The sequence below is a fragment of the Camelus ferus genome, chromosome 7 (assembly GCF_009834535.1).
Source record: "Camelus ferus isolate YT-003-E chromosome 7, BCGSAC_Cfer_1.0, whole genome shotgun sequence".
Lineage (NCBI taxonomy): Eukaryota > Metazoa > Chordata > Mammalia > Artiodactyla > Camelidae > Camelus > Camelus ferus.
Window position 1 is genome coordinate 43858974 of NC_045702.1, and position 19135 is coordinate 43878108.

A 19135-nucleotide genomic window follows, 5' to 3' on the forward strand; every position below is an offset into this window, starting at 1 on the left:
TCATTTTTGTTGTAAAATTTATTTTCACTGATGAATACCTTTCCTGTAAGGCCTGTGTCTTGATATCACAGAAACTGTCCCCCACGTGTGACACTTTTCCTGCAGAGTCCTGCTTTGGTGCTGTGCTGCGTCTTGCGTGTCCACACGTGGGTGTGCATGAGCTGAGGCAGAGGGCTGGGGACGTGGGAACGGGCCCTGCACTTGGGTTTGGGGAAGGTCTCTTGGTGTCACCCTCGGAGCCTCACCACCGAAGGCATTTTCTTCTGTGGAGGTCCCAGGCTCTTAGAGAAAACTGCTGTAGACACAGCCAGCAGGAGACCCCACCAGCACCACCTTGGGTCGCCTCCTTTCTTGCTCCCTCTGCCCGCTGTGTGGTTTCTTTTCCTTTCTAATTTAGTGTGGGGAATCGCTCCAGTAGGAACAAGAGGAAGGGAGAAAACGAGGGTTGGCTCTCGCTCAGAAGGGCCCTGAGCTTGATTTAACACCTGCTGTCACCATCTTCAAATTCTGAAAACTTTTCAAACAGGGGGCCCCACAAATGATATCGCTGGGCCGCGAGAGAACAAACGTTTGTTGAGTACTTACTACTTTCTAGGCTAATGGCTCCCAAACTTGACTGCACATTTGAATCACCTGAGGGAGCCTTTAAACCTCTTGTTAATCCACAAATGACAAATGCTGGGGAGGCTGTGGAGAAAGGGGAACCCTCCTACACTGCTGGTGGGAATGCAGTTTGGTGCAGCCACTATGGAAAACAGTGTGGAGATTCCTCAAAAGACTAGGAATAGACTTACCGTATGACCCAGGAATCCCACTCCTGGGCTTGTATCCAGAAGGAAATCTACTTCAGGATGACACCTGCACCCCAATGTTCATAGCAGCACTATTTACAATAGCCAAAACATGAAAACAGCCTAAATGTCCATCAACAGGTGACTGGATAAAGAAGATGTGGTATATTTATACAATGGAATACTACTCAGCCATAAAAACCGACAACATAATGCCATTTGCAGCAACATGGATGCTCCTGGAGAATGTCATTCTAAGTGAAGTAAGCCAGAAAGAGAAAGAAAAATACCATATGAGATCGCTCATATGTGGAATCTAAAAAACAAAAACAAAAACAAACAAACAAACAAAAACAAAGCATAAATAAAGGACAGAAATAGACTCACAGACAGAGAATACAGACTTGTGGTTACCAGGGGGGTGGAGAGTGGGAAGGGATAGACTGGGATTTCAAAATTGTAGAATAGACTACACTGTATAGCACAGGGAAATATACACAAAATGTTATGATAACTCACAGAGAAAAAAATGTGACAATGAGTGTGTATATTCCATGAATAACTGAAAAATTGTGCTGAACACTGGAATTTGACACAACATTGTAAAATGATTATAAATCAAACCTCTTGTTGCCCAGGCCACACCCGAGACCGATGACATCAGAATGTCTGGACATCAGTGTTTTCCAAAGATCCTCGGGTGCTGTGACTTTGAGGTGCAGCAATTTTGGGAGCCACTGTTTCAGGCTCTCTCACAAGAAGAGGTGTTACTACGTACCCGGTACAGCTGAGGAAACAGGAGTCCAGAGCAGCTGAACAGTGTGTCCAAGCTCACACCCCATCCCGGGGAAGGGCAGGATTTGACCCCAGGCTAACCTGACTCAAAAGCCCAGTTCCTCCCTTTTAAACACACGACTCAGGCCAGCTACTCTGTAGTGAGTTAAATTTGGTCATTCATAAATTCTACATTCTAAATAAGTTTCTAAATAAGATTTCTAAACTCCAAATAGGATGCTCAGGTATCCAGCCTCTTCTACTCTTAGGAAAGTACTCTGAAGCATTTCTTTGGATCTTGGCAAGAATAGGCAAGAATTTTGCACAAACTGTCCACACATATAAAGAATTCTGTGCAGGACCTGCGGGCATACGTCCAGAAACTTCCTGCAGCTAGCCAGGCCACAACCACCCGGAGCCGGTTCTGCTCTGAGGAGGAAGCTCTTCAGTCATCCCCGTTGAAGCCTGTCCCCCAGGAAAAGGGCACCTCCTTTCAGCGGAAGTCCTCAGGCCTCCCCAGCATGCCCTCCAGCTGCCCGTCATGGTCCCGCTTCAGCCCCATCTCTCCTTGTCACGTCCACAGCCCCTGGAATCTGCAATCTGATGGACATCAGAGGATCAGCTCCATTCCTGTGCAAGCACTTCTTTCATTTTTGCCTTTTTCCCCAAAGCGGATTTTTGTGTAAGTCCCCAGGGTTTCCTTTCCTCCAAGTCCATCTGCTCCACACCCTTTCCTCTCTCTGATGTGACCTCTCTCCTCAGCCTGGGCCCACCTCAGCCTGGGATGTGGTGGAGGAGGGGTGGGGTCACTCCCTCTGCGCCTTCCTGCTACCTGACACCTGCCTCTGCTGGCACACACTCAGCTGAGGGAATAGAAAACGTGCAGGGAAATCGCCTCGCCCACAAAGACAAGCTTTCCAGAAGGCACCAGCCCATGAGACAATGGCCCATCGGCCTGCATTCCTGCGCCTCTCCCAGATGCACCCCAGCGCGAGGCGTGGGAGCTGTGCATCCTCGTAGCCGGAGGGCGAATTTCTTGTCTGCTCAGATGGGCTTCTCTGTCTCTCTCTCTCCTCCTGCTTAGCAGGCTTTGCAGTTTGGCTGCTTCAAGCCTGGTTGTGCTCATTTCTCTCTTGTGCCCACAAGTTAAATGGCTGTGGTAGACCCTGTGCCACCCTCAGGCCTTCAAAGGAAGGACACAGGGGACTTCAGAGGGCACGGAGGACTTCAGGTGGAAGGGTCTGAGGACAGCTGTGCAAAGGAAGTCAACTGTTAAAAGTCAGCTTCCTCAGGCTTAATTTGAGTCTTTAGAAAAAGAGGCTAAATTGAACAGGTGCTCAGGGATTACTCAACTTCCCTACAGTAAGTGACTTTTACACTGAATGTAAAGCTTTACCATACAACAAAGATGAAGGCCAGAATAAATGCCCAGACAGCTAATTCAGAGGTGAGGGCATCTGGCCTGGCCAGGATCACAGCCGGGTGCTGGGGTCAGGGGCACAGGGCATGGACGGGGCTTTTCTTCCCCTCGTGGGCTCCGGCCCTTGGCTGACTCCTCCCAGTCAGTCTAAAGAAGGTGGGCCTTCCCTGTAGCCTTCTCTCTTCCCCCTGACCCAAGGTCAGGGCCTAAGGTAAATGGGAGGGAGTCAAGGGCCTTGGTGAGGCTGGTGGCTGATGGACATAGTCAGAGGTGCTCAGAGAGTGGGCCCCTCCCGCTCAGGAGTGGGGCAGGCAGGCCGGGGAAACTCACACAGCACCCATCACCACTTAACCAAAATGGGCCAGTTTCAGTGTCTGTGGAAGGTTCTACGAGGCCAGCCTAATGGAATCAACGTGCACCATGGTGTTAAAGGTATCTGACATTTGCTAAGAAACGTCTCCCTCTGAGTCCATGGGGCCAGCGAGAGGACAGAGGCCTGGGGTATTAATATTCTCACAGACAGCTTGAATAGTCAGAACCCACCATTGTACATTTTTCCCAGACACGCTGGTGTCATATCTGAAATGCAGTAAATAGAATTTAATGCATTTGAAAAGAAATCCAACAGACTCCAATCTAAAGCATGTCATTTCAGGAAAATAGCAGCGACTTACAATTTACTGCCCCTAAATTGGAAAATCAGTTTTAGAAGATGATAAACTTTTAATTGCATGCAGCATGAAAGCAGATTTCAAACGGAAAGGAGGGAAAGGAGCGCTCACATTAACAGAACACCTTCATTATGGGCCAGGTAAGGTCACATGACTTCGTTCTGTCCTCACAACCGCCAAATGAGACTGGAGTTATCTTTGCTGAGTTAAAAATGAGGAAATTGAGGCTCAGCAAGGAAAAGTACCTTGCCCAAGGTCATGGGTAGAAAGTTGCAGAGTCTGAATTTGAAATCGGGCCCATTTGCTCCAAAGCCTGTACTCTGAATCTTCTGTGAAGCATATGTGTGGGAACATTTCCTTTCTTCCACAGATTGACCCCAACAACTGCCACTTAGGTGGTTCTAGAAATCAGTGACTTCACTGTGGTTGTTTCGGCTTCTCCATGTTTCAGATCCATCTGTGGCTCAGGGAACACTGGGTTCAATGCCACGAGAGAGAGAAAAGAAGGTACAGGGAGGTTCGGCTGACTTCCTTCTAAACTGCATTCTGGAAGATGTCACCCTTACCAGCTCTGCCAGGACATATTTGCAAAGTGGGTTTTAATATGCCCCCAACCTCCAGAACCTTGTCCACCTTCCCCATTTATCTCTGTTAAAGACCCACCACCACCCGCCCCGGCCCCGGCTTGCAGTATACTTTGTATTTGCTATCCCCTGACAAATCTTGTGAGTTTTGGCTGAAGCCGTTTCTCCTTTCTGGAACGCTCTTACCTTCCACACCCAGCAACTCTCCCCTCCAGGCAGCATTCATGCAGCCAGTGTTGTCCGAGTGTTGCCAGTGGCCGGTGATGAAAGGAATTTTCACATCTTGAGACGTACGGAGGTCATTCTGGCTTATACGTGAGTTAACTTGAATTGTATGCTTTTAACTAAAATAGCCTGTTTGTGGCCTATCAAACACACACTGCAAATCTGCTTTAATTATTAAAGAAAGGAGCACACTGGCCAGAAGTAAAGAATGTTCATGTTAAAAATAAAGATGAAATGTTCCTCTTCCCGGGATGCCAGGCTGTGCTTCTTTATTGATGAGACCCCCACCCCAGGAGCCAAGGCCACGCTGTACGTGCTGTACGCGTACGGGCTGGGCCTTTTCTTTTTTTTAACCTTTGAAAAAATGTACCCCTGCCTTGTTAATGTTTCTTTGTTCTGACAAGATAAGAAACTGTGCTGGAAGCCATGCTTCTCCCGAGCAGCGCTTCAGAGTAATCTGGGAAGCTGGCTTCTGGGCTAGTCTTCAGTTTAGCTCAAATAAAATGCTTTTCTATTCTTATTACTGATTATTTTCATCGTGCAAAGGAAGATGCTGGATTTCTGTGGTTAGCAGGACAGTTCTAGAAGTAAAGACAGCCTAGCAAATTGGAAGACCAGCGTCTTCCTCCCATGCACCTAAAATCTTATGTTTGAACACTTTGGTGGCCTTGACCCAGTGTGTCTGTCTCCTCTTCACATGGTGAGTTTCCAGAGCCCGGTTCTGCCTGCAACCGGCTGAGCTCAGCACATCCTTTGCAAACAGCGGGCCTCTGGTGAACATTTGTGGTATTTAATTTTATGATTTCAGTGCACAAGAAATGTTCTCGTTGAAGCCATCTACCCCTGCTCTGAGGAGGTCAGAGTTGAGAAGTTTCCAGAAAGTGTAATCAATGCGGGCAACCCATCAGGATGAGTAAATGACTGTCAAAACCCCTCTGTTTGATCCTGAGGTTCGCTTTGCTGCTAGATGAAGAAGGCCAAAGAAAGGCCAATGTACAGACAATACAAACAGGGCCATGGGCTGCACCTCCGGGAGGGAGTGGGAACCCCCATCCTCGATGTGCCTGTGGATTCAGCCTGGCTTTGATACAAAGATAGGCATTTGCCACGGCTAACCTCACACAGGCACACACAGAGCCTTAAGACCCAAGGATGCCTTCATGTGTCAGATTGTCATGTCACATTGCTTCTTAAATCCGTGAGAAGGGAATGGGCCAGAGAAAGCTGGCACATCTCTTTCTTTTCATTTGTGCTTTTACCTTCTAATTGATTTTTTTAATGCTTCCTCGATGTGATAGACCCTCTTCTTAGGTCTCTCTTCTTCCAAGTTATGAACACATCCAGGGCTTTCCTAGGGAAGGTGTCTAGGACTTGGCTGTCTGCTCTCCCCAGGATGATGTGTACAGTGTGCAATGTCATCTGTGTCCTGTGCACAGACAGTAGTCTGTGCCTGGCCACTGTGGTGCTTTTCTTCCCAACAGGGCACAGGAAGCAGATCCCCAACTCGCGGGCTTCTAGAAGCCACCGGCTCAGCTGATGCACAGCTGAAACCCTCAGCAGGGGCAGCAGAGCCTGGAAGGGGAGGGTGAGTTCATTAAAGGAGACGGAATCACACAGAGGTGTCCTCCTAAGAGCCAGGCAGGGGTCTGAAAATCATCTTCTTACCTCATCTTACTCTGATCCGGGCGGCTTGAAATTTCTGTAAGAACTGCTTAGAAAAAGTCCAACTGATACACAACCAGTACTTCCATGCCTGGTACTCTTAGTGTCTGCAACTAGTGAACGTTTACCGCAGGCTAAGGACTGTGCACTCACCGACTCATTCCATCCTCACACCAGTGCAAAAAGGGGAAATAGCGACCCTGTGTTCCGGAGAAGAGGGGAGATGTTGAGTGACTGCCGGGGGCCCCGACGCCAAAGCCAAGTTGTCCTCCTGTTAGACACACAAAGTAGTTTTGCCCTTGGGGTTCTGGCCTCAGTCTGTGATAAAATTCGGAACTGAGTCTCAGGCGCAGCAAGCATTTGGCCTGTGGGTTTGCTGCCTGGCCTAGAAACACACCCACCCGCCATGAGCGCTAGATTGAACCAGAGACCTTGCTGACATAGTCTTGGTGATTTTGGCAGATTCACGGCCTTGATGAGACTGCTTCTACAACAAAAGTTGATTCAAGGTCTTGGGATCATTTTTCACATTTGGCTCAGGTTTATTAGCAGGGAGTGTGTTGTGGGGACACTGAGCCAGCACTTAATTTGACCCAGTGACATACGGGCGAGGAGCCCCTTAATCTGTCCCCCTGAGCCAGCCCTGCTCCCTGCGGGGACGGCCCATCGTGCGTCTCATAAATTCAGCCCTAGTGTCTGTGAGCACCTCGGCTGGAGCTGGTTTTATGGGGAATCACGGTGCTGGGCCGCGCACCTGTGTAGCTGAGAGCAGAATGTTCGCTGTGGAGGTGGGAAAGGGAAAAAAACACTGGGAGGAATGCAAGCACGATCCCTGTTGTTAGCAATAAAAGAGGAGCATGCGGCTTAGAGCGACTCTGTGAAAGATAATTGAAACTCATAAGGATCTACTTCACATCCACATCCTTTCATCCTTGGGCTAAAATTCCACGTACCCAGTGAGGTAACAGGCTTTATTTTGCTCCCTGCCAGCCAAGATTTTAATGGGACCCTTCAGCTCTCTCCCTCCCCCATCCTTTGACCCGGCCGTAAACAGGAGGGGAGCGAGATCTCAGTGTAGCCTCAAAATAAAGCTCTCTCACTGGAAATTCTCCTTTGAATGTTGCTCTCCCTGGTGTAAATCAGAACCCCCAGCCTACCTGTTTCACCCTTTCCACACTATAGCTATGCCTCAGGTTCCCAAGGTCAGAGACACACCATAAAGTTAGCTCATGTAGCTGGGAGGCCAGCTTCGGTGAGGCCTCCCCTAGAGAAAGGGAAAAGAAAACAAAGATGCAAGCCCGCTGGTGACCTTTGGGGTGGCAGTCACCCCACAGCACTTTGCTTTCTAGGATGACACAGACTCCCGCAGACCAAAGGTGGGGCAGGGGCCTTGGTTTCTGGGAGGAGTAGGCGTTCATCTCTCCTCCTTTTCTCCAGCTGATCAAAAGGAAAGATGTCTCCCAGAGGGTCAACCACAATTTCAGAGGCAAACTGGGCGCCAGAGAATTTCATATTCACAACGATCTACTGCTCAACAGAGCCTGCCGGCCCTGTCCTGTCTTCTCCTCCTATGACTTTGTGAGCGCCCATCGCCAGGACTTCACAGCAGGGCCTCCCGACCCCAGTCATGAGTTCAACCCTGAATTTTGTGTGTGAACTCAGCAGTGTCATTTCCATGGCTTCTCTAGCCATCTTGTTGGTTTCCATATTTGGCGCACCTTGCATTGACCCACATGGCACGTTCCTAAGGGAGAGGTGGAAGCCCGCCGGGGCAGCTGCAGGGCCATTCAGGCTGAGCCCAGGGAAAGGAAAGCTTGGTTGAACTCACCTTTTTGGGGAAAAAAAAATCTCTCTTGACATGATGAGTCTTATCTTTATGAGCTATACAGTTTTCAAAGCAAATCATAAAGCATCAGAGAAAAGTCTTATTTGGCTTTGAGACCAGTTTCCTCTTCACCCACCACAGCTGCTCGTGCTTAATTAAGTACTTTGTTAGATGTCCCCGCTCTGTTACACAGAGGGACCAGCTGTCCCACTTTGCCCTGGACTCCCCTGCCTGGGAGACCTCCCAGCGCTGGGCAAACTGGGATGACAAGTCACCCTAGCAGGAAACAGAGCAAGGACTTTTGGCTTAAGCAGGAACCACCCTGTTCAGGAGGCTGTGTGGTCCAGCGGACAAAGCACTTATAACAGAGGTTCACGAGTCTTGTGCAGCTATTGACTTGCGTATTCGCCTTAGGTCAACCAATTACTTTTCCTGTATTTCAATTCCTTTTTCTACCTGTATGATGGGAATAATACCTATTCACCCAATTCCTGGGATGCTGTGAGAATTAAATTACATAGTAGCTGCAAAACAATTTGGCTTTACTGGAGTCGGGCACCTCCTGAACTCGAGTGGAATGATTGTGCAGTTCTTAATGGCCTCCATCTTCTGGCCAGGCTGCCTTGGGACCAGAACAATCATTTAGGTCTCAGTTTCTAGCCTATGGCAGCCTAAGACCAAAGAGAGGTTGTATAACAGAACATATGATGATGGTCCTGCAATGCCATGGGCACTCTATATCCCCTGTTCCCCACTCAGCAAAGATCTCATGGGATCCCAGTGGGAGATGATGAGGAAGAGGGGACACAGCTCAAGGCAGCAGAAATTTTATTATAATTATCCTGATAGGTCTGGATTAATTGTCATCCCCGACTCTCCGATCTGTTCATTCACTTGATATCTTGAGTCTGGGAAGTCTGGGACAGAGGAATACACACCTGAGTGAATGAGAGAGTGCCTCCATCTGCTGTCTGTCCATTTCTCAATCACACACACACACACACACACACACACACACACCCTCCAGGAAAAAGTGCTAATAAGCCCCACTCATGTTCCGCCCACCCAGGATCTCCTAGGACACAGCCCCGTGTCTGCTTCTCCGTGTGCACAGTTACGACGAGTTCTTCATTCCTCGACAACACCCGGCTTGCTCCCGCCTCAAGGTGTCTGTCCTACCTCTTCCCTCTGCCTGGAATATCCTTCTCCCAGATGTCCACAGCTGGCTCCTTCTGGTTGTAAAGGTCGCAGCTAAAATCTCACCTCTGTGGAGAGATGCTTCCTGACCACTCCCTCTGGAGGAGCCCCATCTTCCCTTACTTTCTTTCACGTAGGATTTTATCCATCAAAACATTTGTTCCTCTGTGACGTTTTTGTTTGCTTATTTTCTGACTTCTTCCTATGGTAGAGACACGTACCTCTCACTATCCATTCTCTCCTTCTTCTCTAGTAGCAGGCCACCAAATTTCAGCCAGGTACATGGACTCCCCCCAGAACAAGACCATGTATCCCAACCTCCCTGGCAGTGAGGTGTAGCAACATGGCCAATCAAATATAAGTAGAAGTGTCCTTAGAAGGAGGGGGAGCACTCATGTTATCCTCTTTCCTTCTTCTTGTCAGCAGGGATGTGAACGTGATTGCTGGGACTTGGGCAGCCATATTGGGCTCTGAGGTGAAAGCCTCATGCTGAGGACATCAGAGTATCAAGATAATAGGATTCTGGATCCTTGACAATGTCATGATGTGGTCCTGCCAGCCCTGGGTCACATCCCTCTGGACTTCTATGTGAGAGAGAAAATCAGATTCTAACTTGCTTAAGCTATTGTTATGCTGGGTCTTCTGTCATTTGCAGCTAAACTGACTCCTAACTAATGTCAATTCCTCCTCCACCCACTACCCACTACCTGACAGACTGTAGGCTCCATAAAATTAAGGAGCTTGCCTGTATTGTTCAAGGCCATATCCCCAGCACTAGAATAACACCTGTACAAAGTAGTCATTTGGTAAATTGCTTGCTTCTTCTGATTTAATTTCCTCCCCTGACTGGCTCCTTTGTTCTCTGCATTGTGCTATTTTAGTTCTCTTTTTAGCCTCCCTCAAATCTCTTCTCTGTGTCCCTGAAACATAGGCATTTCCCAAGTTTACGTCCTTGGCTGAGGTGGAAAGTCCTAGGCATTTCCATGGTCATGTCTGTATTCTCACAAGTCCTCCCAGTGAAAATGCCCTGACCACAGCCCGACCACAGCCCCTTACAGGAACTCACACTCCTGAATGGACCAGGGGTTGTCACGTGACCCAGAGGCAGCCAGTCCACAGGCTCATCAGGGACCTGTGTCACTGCCTGCAATGAAAGAATGAACTGTGCCGATGAGAGTCCCTCTATCAAGAATCCTTTTTCATTTTAATTTTTAATTTGCTTTATATAAAAAATATGAATAAATATATAAAATAAAAACCACTCCCCAAATTTAGCCATGTATATCTATATCTATATCTATATCTATATCTATATCTATATCTATCTATTTATTTATCTATATGACTGTTTAACAATAATACAGACTTATCTTCTGCCTATTGCAGTATAGAATCCCTTCAGGCCAAGAAATGCAGACGTATCAGGGGCTGATCAGCATTCCTTGAATGGCTGTCCCATAGTTTGTGCTGTAATTCCCACTGATGCAACAAGCATCCTTAGATATACAGATTTCTACACTTGGAAGAGAGATACTGATTGCTGTCTCAAAGACTGTGTGTTTAAAAAATTATAAAAATTTTATCAAATTAATTTCCAAAATAGTTACATGCCCACCCACATATATGAGCATTCTTACTCCCTCCTTCTCCCTTTAGCACTGGCTGTTACCATTTAAAAATTTTTTGGTCAATTAGCTAATAAAAGAATGGCATCTTGTGACATTCTTATTTGTACTTTCTCATATACTGGTGAGGTTGTCTCCAGAGAATCAGGCGCCGAGCAGGAGTTGAGGGCACGTGCAGAGCAAACCCGAGAGGTATTAACTGCATTTGGAGGGGGATGGCGGGGTTGAGGCCAAAGAGGGCTGTGTTGAAGTGAGGTTCTGAAAAAGCAGAAATGATGGGAAGTGAAGAGACCTACGCTCTGTGCCAGCCTCCCAGCCTCCTGCCTTAGGTTTCTCTCGGCTGGCGGGATGCCTTCAACAGTGTCGGGCTCTCACTTCAAGCTCAGTGTGTCCAAATCAACCAGCTCTCTATCTACTGACCAAATGGAATCCTCTAGATGGTCCTAGTTCTTTGGACAATTCCCACCATACTCCTGGTCACACAGACTTGAAACTGTAAAGATATTTTTTAATGTTATCTTCTCTTCAATCTGCTTTCATTTATCCTTTTTTTATTATTATATTTTTAATTGTGGTTAGTATATATATGAATAGATAACACAGTGTTACCACTGTAAGCATGGGTGAGTGTGCAGTTCAGCTGTAAGCACATCCACATTTTTGCGAGACCATCACAGCCACCCATTAACAGAACACTTTTCATCCTGCAAAACAAAAACTCTACACCCATCAAACAACAACCCCACTAACCGTAAAGACGTATTTGCCCCTCAGCCACTCTGTCCAGTCACCAAGGGTGAAGGTCAAGACCACCTGTGTGTCTGCAGGACCTGCCACATGCAAATAAGTCAAGAAAAGGTAAATGAGTGAATGTCTAATTTATCTCACCCACGTGATGTCCAGGGATTACTATTTCCCCAGTGTCTAGAACTCCATGCTGTTTATTTTTACTTCTCAAAACAATACTTTTGTGGTGTTTGTTTGTTTTGTTGTTGAAGAAACAGAGTCCCAGAGGTTAAGCGACAGCCTGGTTAACACATCCTGTACAAGGCAGGCCAGGAGAGGCTGACGGCGGCCTCGTCTTCCCGCCTGCTTCTCTTCTGCTTGTCTCCTCCACCTCTTCCCTCAGGCGCACCCGCGTTCACGCCCTCACTTGGCCAGTAGCTCTGGGACTCTACTGCTCTAACTCACCCCCTCCCCACGCCCGGCCTCCGCTCTGATCCTCCCTGGGGGCTGCTGCTCGGGCGGGCTCCATCTCAGTCTGCCCACCACACCCCCTACCCGCTCCCCCATGTTTCCACAGGCACGACTCTGTGTACACGCGTTCCCGGAGTGAAGTTCAAGCTCACTGGCATTTGAATCCTCCCACTCATGCCTCCAACTGCCTTCCCCGTGGTCACAGCCATGCTCTGACTGGCATTTTCTTGCCTCTGCCCCTTTGCTTTTCTTATTCCTTTTGTCCCAAATGTTTCCCTCCACTCTCTCACAAGAACCATGTCTGTTTTGGTTTGCCATTGCCTCCCTAGGACCTAGCGCAGTGCCTGACACTTAGTAGGTGCTCGGTAAAGCTTTATTGACTGAGTGAATGATTGTTGCAATCTTTCCTATCATTTAAGGTTCCGTGTCCAGTGCCACCTCCACCAGGAAACCATCTTCCATACCTTCCACAGGACTCGATGTCCTTTGCACTTTATTTGTTTCTACCTTTTCACACACCGTGATCTTAACTAAATTAAATTTTTTGGCTACTGGTCTTAGGTTCACAACTAGATTGTAAGCTCCTTGAGACATAAATACTATCTTTGTTTTTAAACATTTATATTCCTCTCCTTGCATGCACACACATGCGCGAACACACACACACACTACAGATACAAGCTCAGTGCTGAGCCCCAGTCTTGTGCACCAGCAGTGTCACCCAGCGTACATTAGATGATTTGAGTGGAAGCAGCTGCTGTCATCCTTCCTACCCTCTCTTCTTCCCACAGACACTGGGACTTTATCCGTCCTCTCCAGCGCATTTCTGCCCTGGCCCCTGTTTCTCCATTACGTGGCCACCACAGCATTGCCAACTGGCATCTGTGGACCAGAGGATGATTTACGTTGCCTGTCGTGCTATCAGCCTTCCCCACACGGCACCACAGGTAGAGGCTGAAAATGGATCCTCATAAGAACCTTAAATTTATATGTCAGGGAAGGACAGCAGGCCAAGAATAGTGGTAGGGATGTCCGGTACAAAGTGACACCTGCCAGGACAATAAAAATGACGAACATTTAGGGCACTCTGCCGAGGTGCCAGTCGTTGGATAAGCACTTTGAATCCTCCATTCAAACTTCCACCAACCCTGTGAGGTGATGGTAATTACCACCTCTTTACAGGTGAGGAGTGAGACAGAGAGGTTAAGTAACTGGCCCAAGATCACACAGGTGGTAAGTAGCAGCATCTGAATCCAAACCCAGGACCCATGCACTTAGGTTCTACCCTCTACCTTCTCCTCAAGAGAATCCAGACAATCGGCAGTGAACACAATCTTGGAAAGCATCTTATCCTGACTAGGGGTTTTCCAAACAAGGAATCTGAGACTCAGGCAGGAGTCACTTGATTGAAGCCACGTAACTCATCCTGGCAGGGCAGGCACCAAACCCCAGGCTTCCTGACTCTCAGCTTCCTGTACTTTCCACTGTCCTGTGCACGCAAGGGCAGGGCCCTGTTCCTTCCTAAATGTTCCTCACATTCTTCTTCAATGAGATACTTAGAAGTTTTATAATTTTGCATTTTATGTTTAGGTCTATGATCCATTTAGGAGTTAATTTTTGTGACGGCTATAAGGTCAGTGCTTAGATTCTTCATGGTTTTTTTTTTTTTTTCTTTTTTTGGCGTATAGATGTCTAGCTGTGCCAGCTGGTCAGAAAGATTAGTCTTCCTCTATTGAATTGTCTTTACTTTTTCGTCGAAGATGAATTGACTATATTTGTGTACTCTACTCTGTTACATTGATCCTTTGTCTGTTCTTTTGCTAATACCACGCTGTCTTGATTACTGTAGCTTTATAGTAAGTATTGAAGTCCAGGAGTGTCAGTTCTCCAGCTTTGTTCATCTTTAATATTGTGTTGGCTATTCGGGCTCTTTTGCCCCATATAAACTTTAGATTCAGTTTGTTAATATCCACAAAGTAACTTGTTGAGATTTTTATTGGAATTGAGTTTAATCTATGGATCAATTTAGGAAATAGTTAAACCCTGACAATATTGAGTTTTCCTACTTATAAACATGGAATATCCCTCCTTTTATTTAGAACTTCTTAGGTTTCTTTCTTCAGAGTTTTGTAGTTTTCTTCATAGAGGTAGGTCGTATACATATTTTGTTAGATTTGTATCTGGGGGCACTAAAATAAGCCAAATCAGTTTTTAAAAAATAAGTTGAATTGAGTTTTTTTTTTTTAAACAACTTGGCTGTTTCTTCTACTGATTTTGCAAATTAAGCCAAATTGGTTTGCAGAAGTGGAAATATACTCAAGTCATCAGCTTTTCTTATTCATAACTAATGATTCTGTTCCTATAGAATAAGTACCAACTACACTCTATTTTTGATCATTTGCATATTCATGAGATCAGAGATCCCCCAAATTGAATAGAAGTTGAATTACAATTTTCATGTATTATCAAAAATAAAAATGCGTTGTTCAGATCAGAATATTCCACTGGGTACTGGATCCCATGCTTTCCACTGATGGAATTCAGAAGAACGAGGAAATGCTGATTTCTTCCCAGTGGACCCTTCCCTCCCTAGCCAAGTAAAGGCCTCAGATCTTAGAATGGAAAACTAGTCTGTGTGGCTCAGATTTCTGTATTTCATTTGAAATTAAGATAATGACCAGCTATCTTAACTAGATAGCCTCAATTTTTCTACCTGGGGACTGGAGACTCACTATTCTCATACCTGAATGCTTAAATGCTATGAAGCTAGGAAGCCAATGTGCTGAGATCCCCAGATCTACCTGCTGTGGACCAGACATGGTGTGACATCGGTCGGAGAAACACCTTCCAGATGCCACATTTCCAGATGGGCTCATTTTCATGCTTTGATTCATTATTTTTTTAAAGCTATTCAAAGTCCTCTCCTCTAGAATTTACCACTGGAAATAACAGCTGACTTAAGAAATGAGTCCCCAGGAACTGCCCTGTCTAGACTGTGACGTCAGCTGTGCCTTTCCACCTGGCAGGCACTCAGCTTGCCAGGTAACAAGGCAGCCTGGAGCAACTCTCTCTCTCTTTTCCATTAGTCCTGCTTCTCCGCGAAGCCAGTCTCCCTCTCCGGCTCTTGGTTCCAGGAGGGGCTGCCTACTTTGCCCCGTGCTCCCCGAGGAGCTAACCTAGAAAATCACCAGCACTGAGCTTTGTGTGTACACATGGGCTCATTTGCTCGAGCTTTCAACCCTGCAGGCCATTTAACACATGGACCGTGAAGCCTGATAACCCACCTCTGGGTCTCAGGTGTCAGTGTGGACTCTTTCCCTCAGCAGGGCATTCTCCTCTGAAATCCCCACCTCCCAGGACTAAGCAGCAAGGTCAAAACTCTCCATTTCAATGGTCTGGCCTGAAAACCATTGCCTATCCAAGCATCTCACTCCATAAAACAGGACTAATAAACACCAGCCCACAAGGCTGATGCCTCAGGGAAATGCGATGGAAAAGTATTTGGAGTTCTTAGGAGAAAGAAGGATATTTATGGGCTAACTTGCAATCTAGTGAATGGAATAAGAACACGGTTTTTAAATTGCAAGACATGGTGACAATTTCTCCAGTGAAAGTATGTAGAGCACATGCACTTCAATTTTCAGGTCACACATGTCCAAGCTGCTCTAAAAGTTTATGGCAGCCTTCTGATGTGAGTTCTGTGATTTGAGTTTATTAGTTTCTGGCATTGGATGCTGTATTTTGAGTGGTTCCTATAAAATATATTTGGAAGTTATTATTTTTTCTTTAAAGAGTGTGATACTAAAATAAGTTTTTAATAAAGTGTTTTGAAAAGGCAACAGGCTGAAAAATCGCTGGGCAAAAATTCAAGCCAGTAATGAACTAGCTAGAATATGTCTCTAATTACATTGAATTTACAAGTAATAGAATGAGAGAGAGTTAGCAATTACTTTTGAGTGAAATTGTGTGCTTGAAGGAAGAAAAAGCTCCCCTTTAGGTTAGGGAAAATGAATAAAAGCACTATATCATTACATTTGATTTTAAATATCTTTTACTGGCGACTTTCAAAGGTCTAATCAGTTCAAGAACAGATTCTCCAATAAACATTTTGTAGAAACTGATGGTTTTCTCAAACCCAAGTTCGGTTTTGATTTTTTTTTCTTTGTAAAGCCTTGAGTACAGATATCTCTTTACCATGTAGCTCATGAATTTTCAAGGTGGCACGCCAAAGCAAAATCCAGAAAGTGATGAGAAAGTGCTCAGTAGAATTCCTACACACCAGGCTGAAGACTCAAGAGTTAAACAAGGTTGAGTCCTCCAATGAAACAGTTTAATCAAATGGATAAATAATTCATTTGATGCCCATGGACCCGCATCAGCATCGTTTGTCTTTAATAAGCCAAATCCACAAGTAAATAGAGTGCTGACTGGCATTGAGGCTCTTGTCTCTCACTTTGTGGCTCTGAATCGAGCCCCACCTGGACCAGAGGAATCATCCATCATTCGAGCAGCTGGCTCAAGGGATAACAGCCTGGGGTAGGGAAGCCCTGGGCTGTTATATGGTTTACACGCCATTCAGTCCCACACTCACAGTCAACTCAGGTCAGTGTTTGCAGGTAAAGGCTGATATGCTGAGTGTCAGGACAACTGTGGCCCAGGACCCCTGAGACTTCCAGCCCCCTGCCTCCAGAGACTTCCTGTCCTCTGTTGTATAAATGCACACTCTGTCATCCTGAGAGCTTTTTTTATTTTCATCCTCACAACAGCATGTCAGATAAGTGTTATGGTTACACGCCCTGATTTGTGGATAAGGAAACCAAGAGTTAGAAACATTTAGCATCTTGTACAATGTTCTACTGCTAGCCCATGGCCGAGCCAGATTTCAGTTTAGAAGTTCAGTTGCTTACTTGCTCAGCTATATGGGGCTATTCTTATGTGGTCTTCTCCTAAGATATCCAAGCTTTATAGAAATATTCTGAAAAGTTGATGGGTGCAGATATCAAATAACTTCATGGGGAAACTGAGGTGCAGAGAATTCAGTGAGACTTACTAGCATGCCATTCAAGTCAAGGACTGGGGGTCATTCCAGGGGAACTGCCTCCCAGCTGGAACAGCTGCTTCACACAAGGGGGGCTGGTGTGTGGCAGTCACACCAGTGGCCTGGCCGGCACCAGGGACCACAGTGGAGGCTTGCTCCCATCTTGGCTCTGCCCCCAAGCACTTCCCTCCTGGGTTTGGATCTCAGTTTCCTCATCTGTCACATGAAAGGAGATAGATTTTCAAGTCTTTTACATTCATTTGCATCATGAAAATTCTATAGCCACCAAAGCCAAGAAGGATACTCCAGTCTAAAGTCTGTCATATCTGACTTTTCTGGAATTCAGAGCTCCGGTGCTGTGACCCCGGCGATGACATTGGCCCATCTCCTGCCCCTTGTTACCTGCTGATTGGTGAACATGACCTCCTCTTCCCCTCGCTGCTACTCTCAATGATAAAAGGACTTTGGGAGGCTTAAACTGAAGTATTATGGCTTTTCTCTAACTGCTCACTACCATCTTGGGCGAAATTTGTGCTTCTACGTGAATGGCTCCATTCTCCTTTATCCTTCCCTGGAGCCATTTCATCCACTGGATTATGAGCCCTTCAATCAGGAAGCAAGATTTTACCTTTAACGTCCTAGAAAATTGCTGTAAGATACGTCATAAGGATGAAGCAAAGTCATTTTTACCTGAGGCTTTGCTAACCCTTTCAGTCAGATGCTTTTGCATAAGGTTTAATCCTGGCTGAATTGACCCTGCCAGGAGTTAATGCATTTAGCAACGACGCCTCATAGCAAATGCCACCGCCTGTCTGTTGTTTAACATCAGGATCATAAAGAACCCGTCTGCTCCAAGCCTCCTTTCTCTTTCATCTCCTCCCAGCACATTGGCACTTGCTTCTGTTTCATTCAGTCCTTGGATAAAAGACCAGAGGATTGCTTCCCGATTTGGACCTCTGTATAGAACCACATTAGCTTTGCAAGCTCTTTTTTTTCCCCCTTACCAAAACCCAGTATAATTTCTATTCTGATTTCAAAGACACCGTTTTGGTTAACCTTTAAGATGACCCCTTAAAATAATTGATATGCTAGATACCAGAACTCTGTATACGCAGGGTCATTGTTGTCTGTTGATATATTCAGGGTTCTGCCTTCTAATGCTTTTATGCCTGCAGACAGTTTTATTAGATGTCATCGGTGTTATTATCATCGGCATTCTGATGCCTGTTTTCTCTACTTTATCTGTTAAGCAGAAGTATATTTAGTGTTCAAAGTGATACATCATAAAGGTAAAAAAAGGTGAACCCTTTGATATATTAGAAGTCTTTCATAGCATGAAATAACTATTGCCTATTATTTTACTCTTGACGTTTTTATTTTTAAGGGAATTTCACTTGATTTGTGGTGCTGACACCTCTGATATGTTGTTTCCAGTGACCTTACATCCAAAATCAGTAGCGTGTGACATTTGATGGCCCAGATAAAAAACATTAATGGTGGAAGAGAGGGTTTATTTTCCTGGTCATAAATTAAGTTTAAATAACTCTGAATTTATTTTAAACTCTCCAGTACTTTTTACTGTCCAGGCAATAAGCGTATTTATTACTGGGGGCCTACCTGGGTTGCCTCTGCAGAGCCCTTTCCTTGGCTGCTTTGAGTCCTTTCCGCCTCTCTCCTGGAAAACTCATCTTACCTATAAATGCTGATTGGCACCAACTGTTCTCTAATTTGCACCAACAGGGACCAGAGAAAGGGCTGTTTATCAGAGAGGGCAGTGAAAGCAGTTTTGTTGTCAATCAGCTTAAGGAAAACAGGAATTCATAAAATGTTCACTGACGCGGGTCATCCAGTCCCAAATGAATCCAGGTTTGGAATTAGCAATAGAGACACGGACACAAGCAGTCATGTCCTGGTCCGTCCTAAAGCCGTGTGTGAAAGAGTGTGCTTTATATCCTGATTTAGTGCTCACAAAAATGGGAGCCCATCTCCCTAGTTTGATCTTTATAACTTTCCATCTCCATGTGTGTGTTTTGCGGTGCTCATTTGTTAGATGTAAAGTTGTATTGAGAATTTCTCAGTTAAAAAGTTTATGTTTTAAAAATTTTCATCTGGATGTTTGAAAATTG

General features: G+C 45.8%; 1 long non-coding RNA gene across 1 annotated transcript; it reads right to left on the reverse strand.

Moving 5' to 3' along the window:
* Positions 1–4416: 4416 nt before the first annotated feature.
* Positions 4417–18485, reverse strand: LOC116665105. Its single transcript, XR_004321679.1, has 3 exons — positions 18404–18485; positions 7649–7654; positions 4417–4426 (listed from the first exon to the last, which is right to left on the reverse strand). It is a non-coding gene; the product is annotated as an uncharacterized LOC116665105 (long non-coding RNA).
* Between the last annotated feature and the right edge of the window lie 650 nt (positions 18486–19135).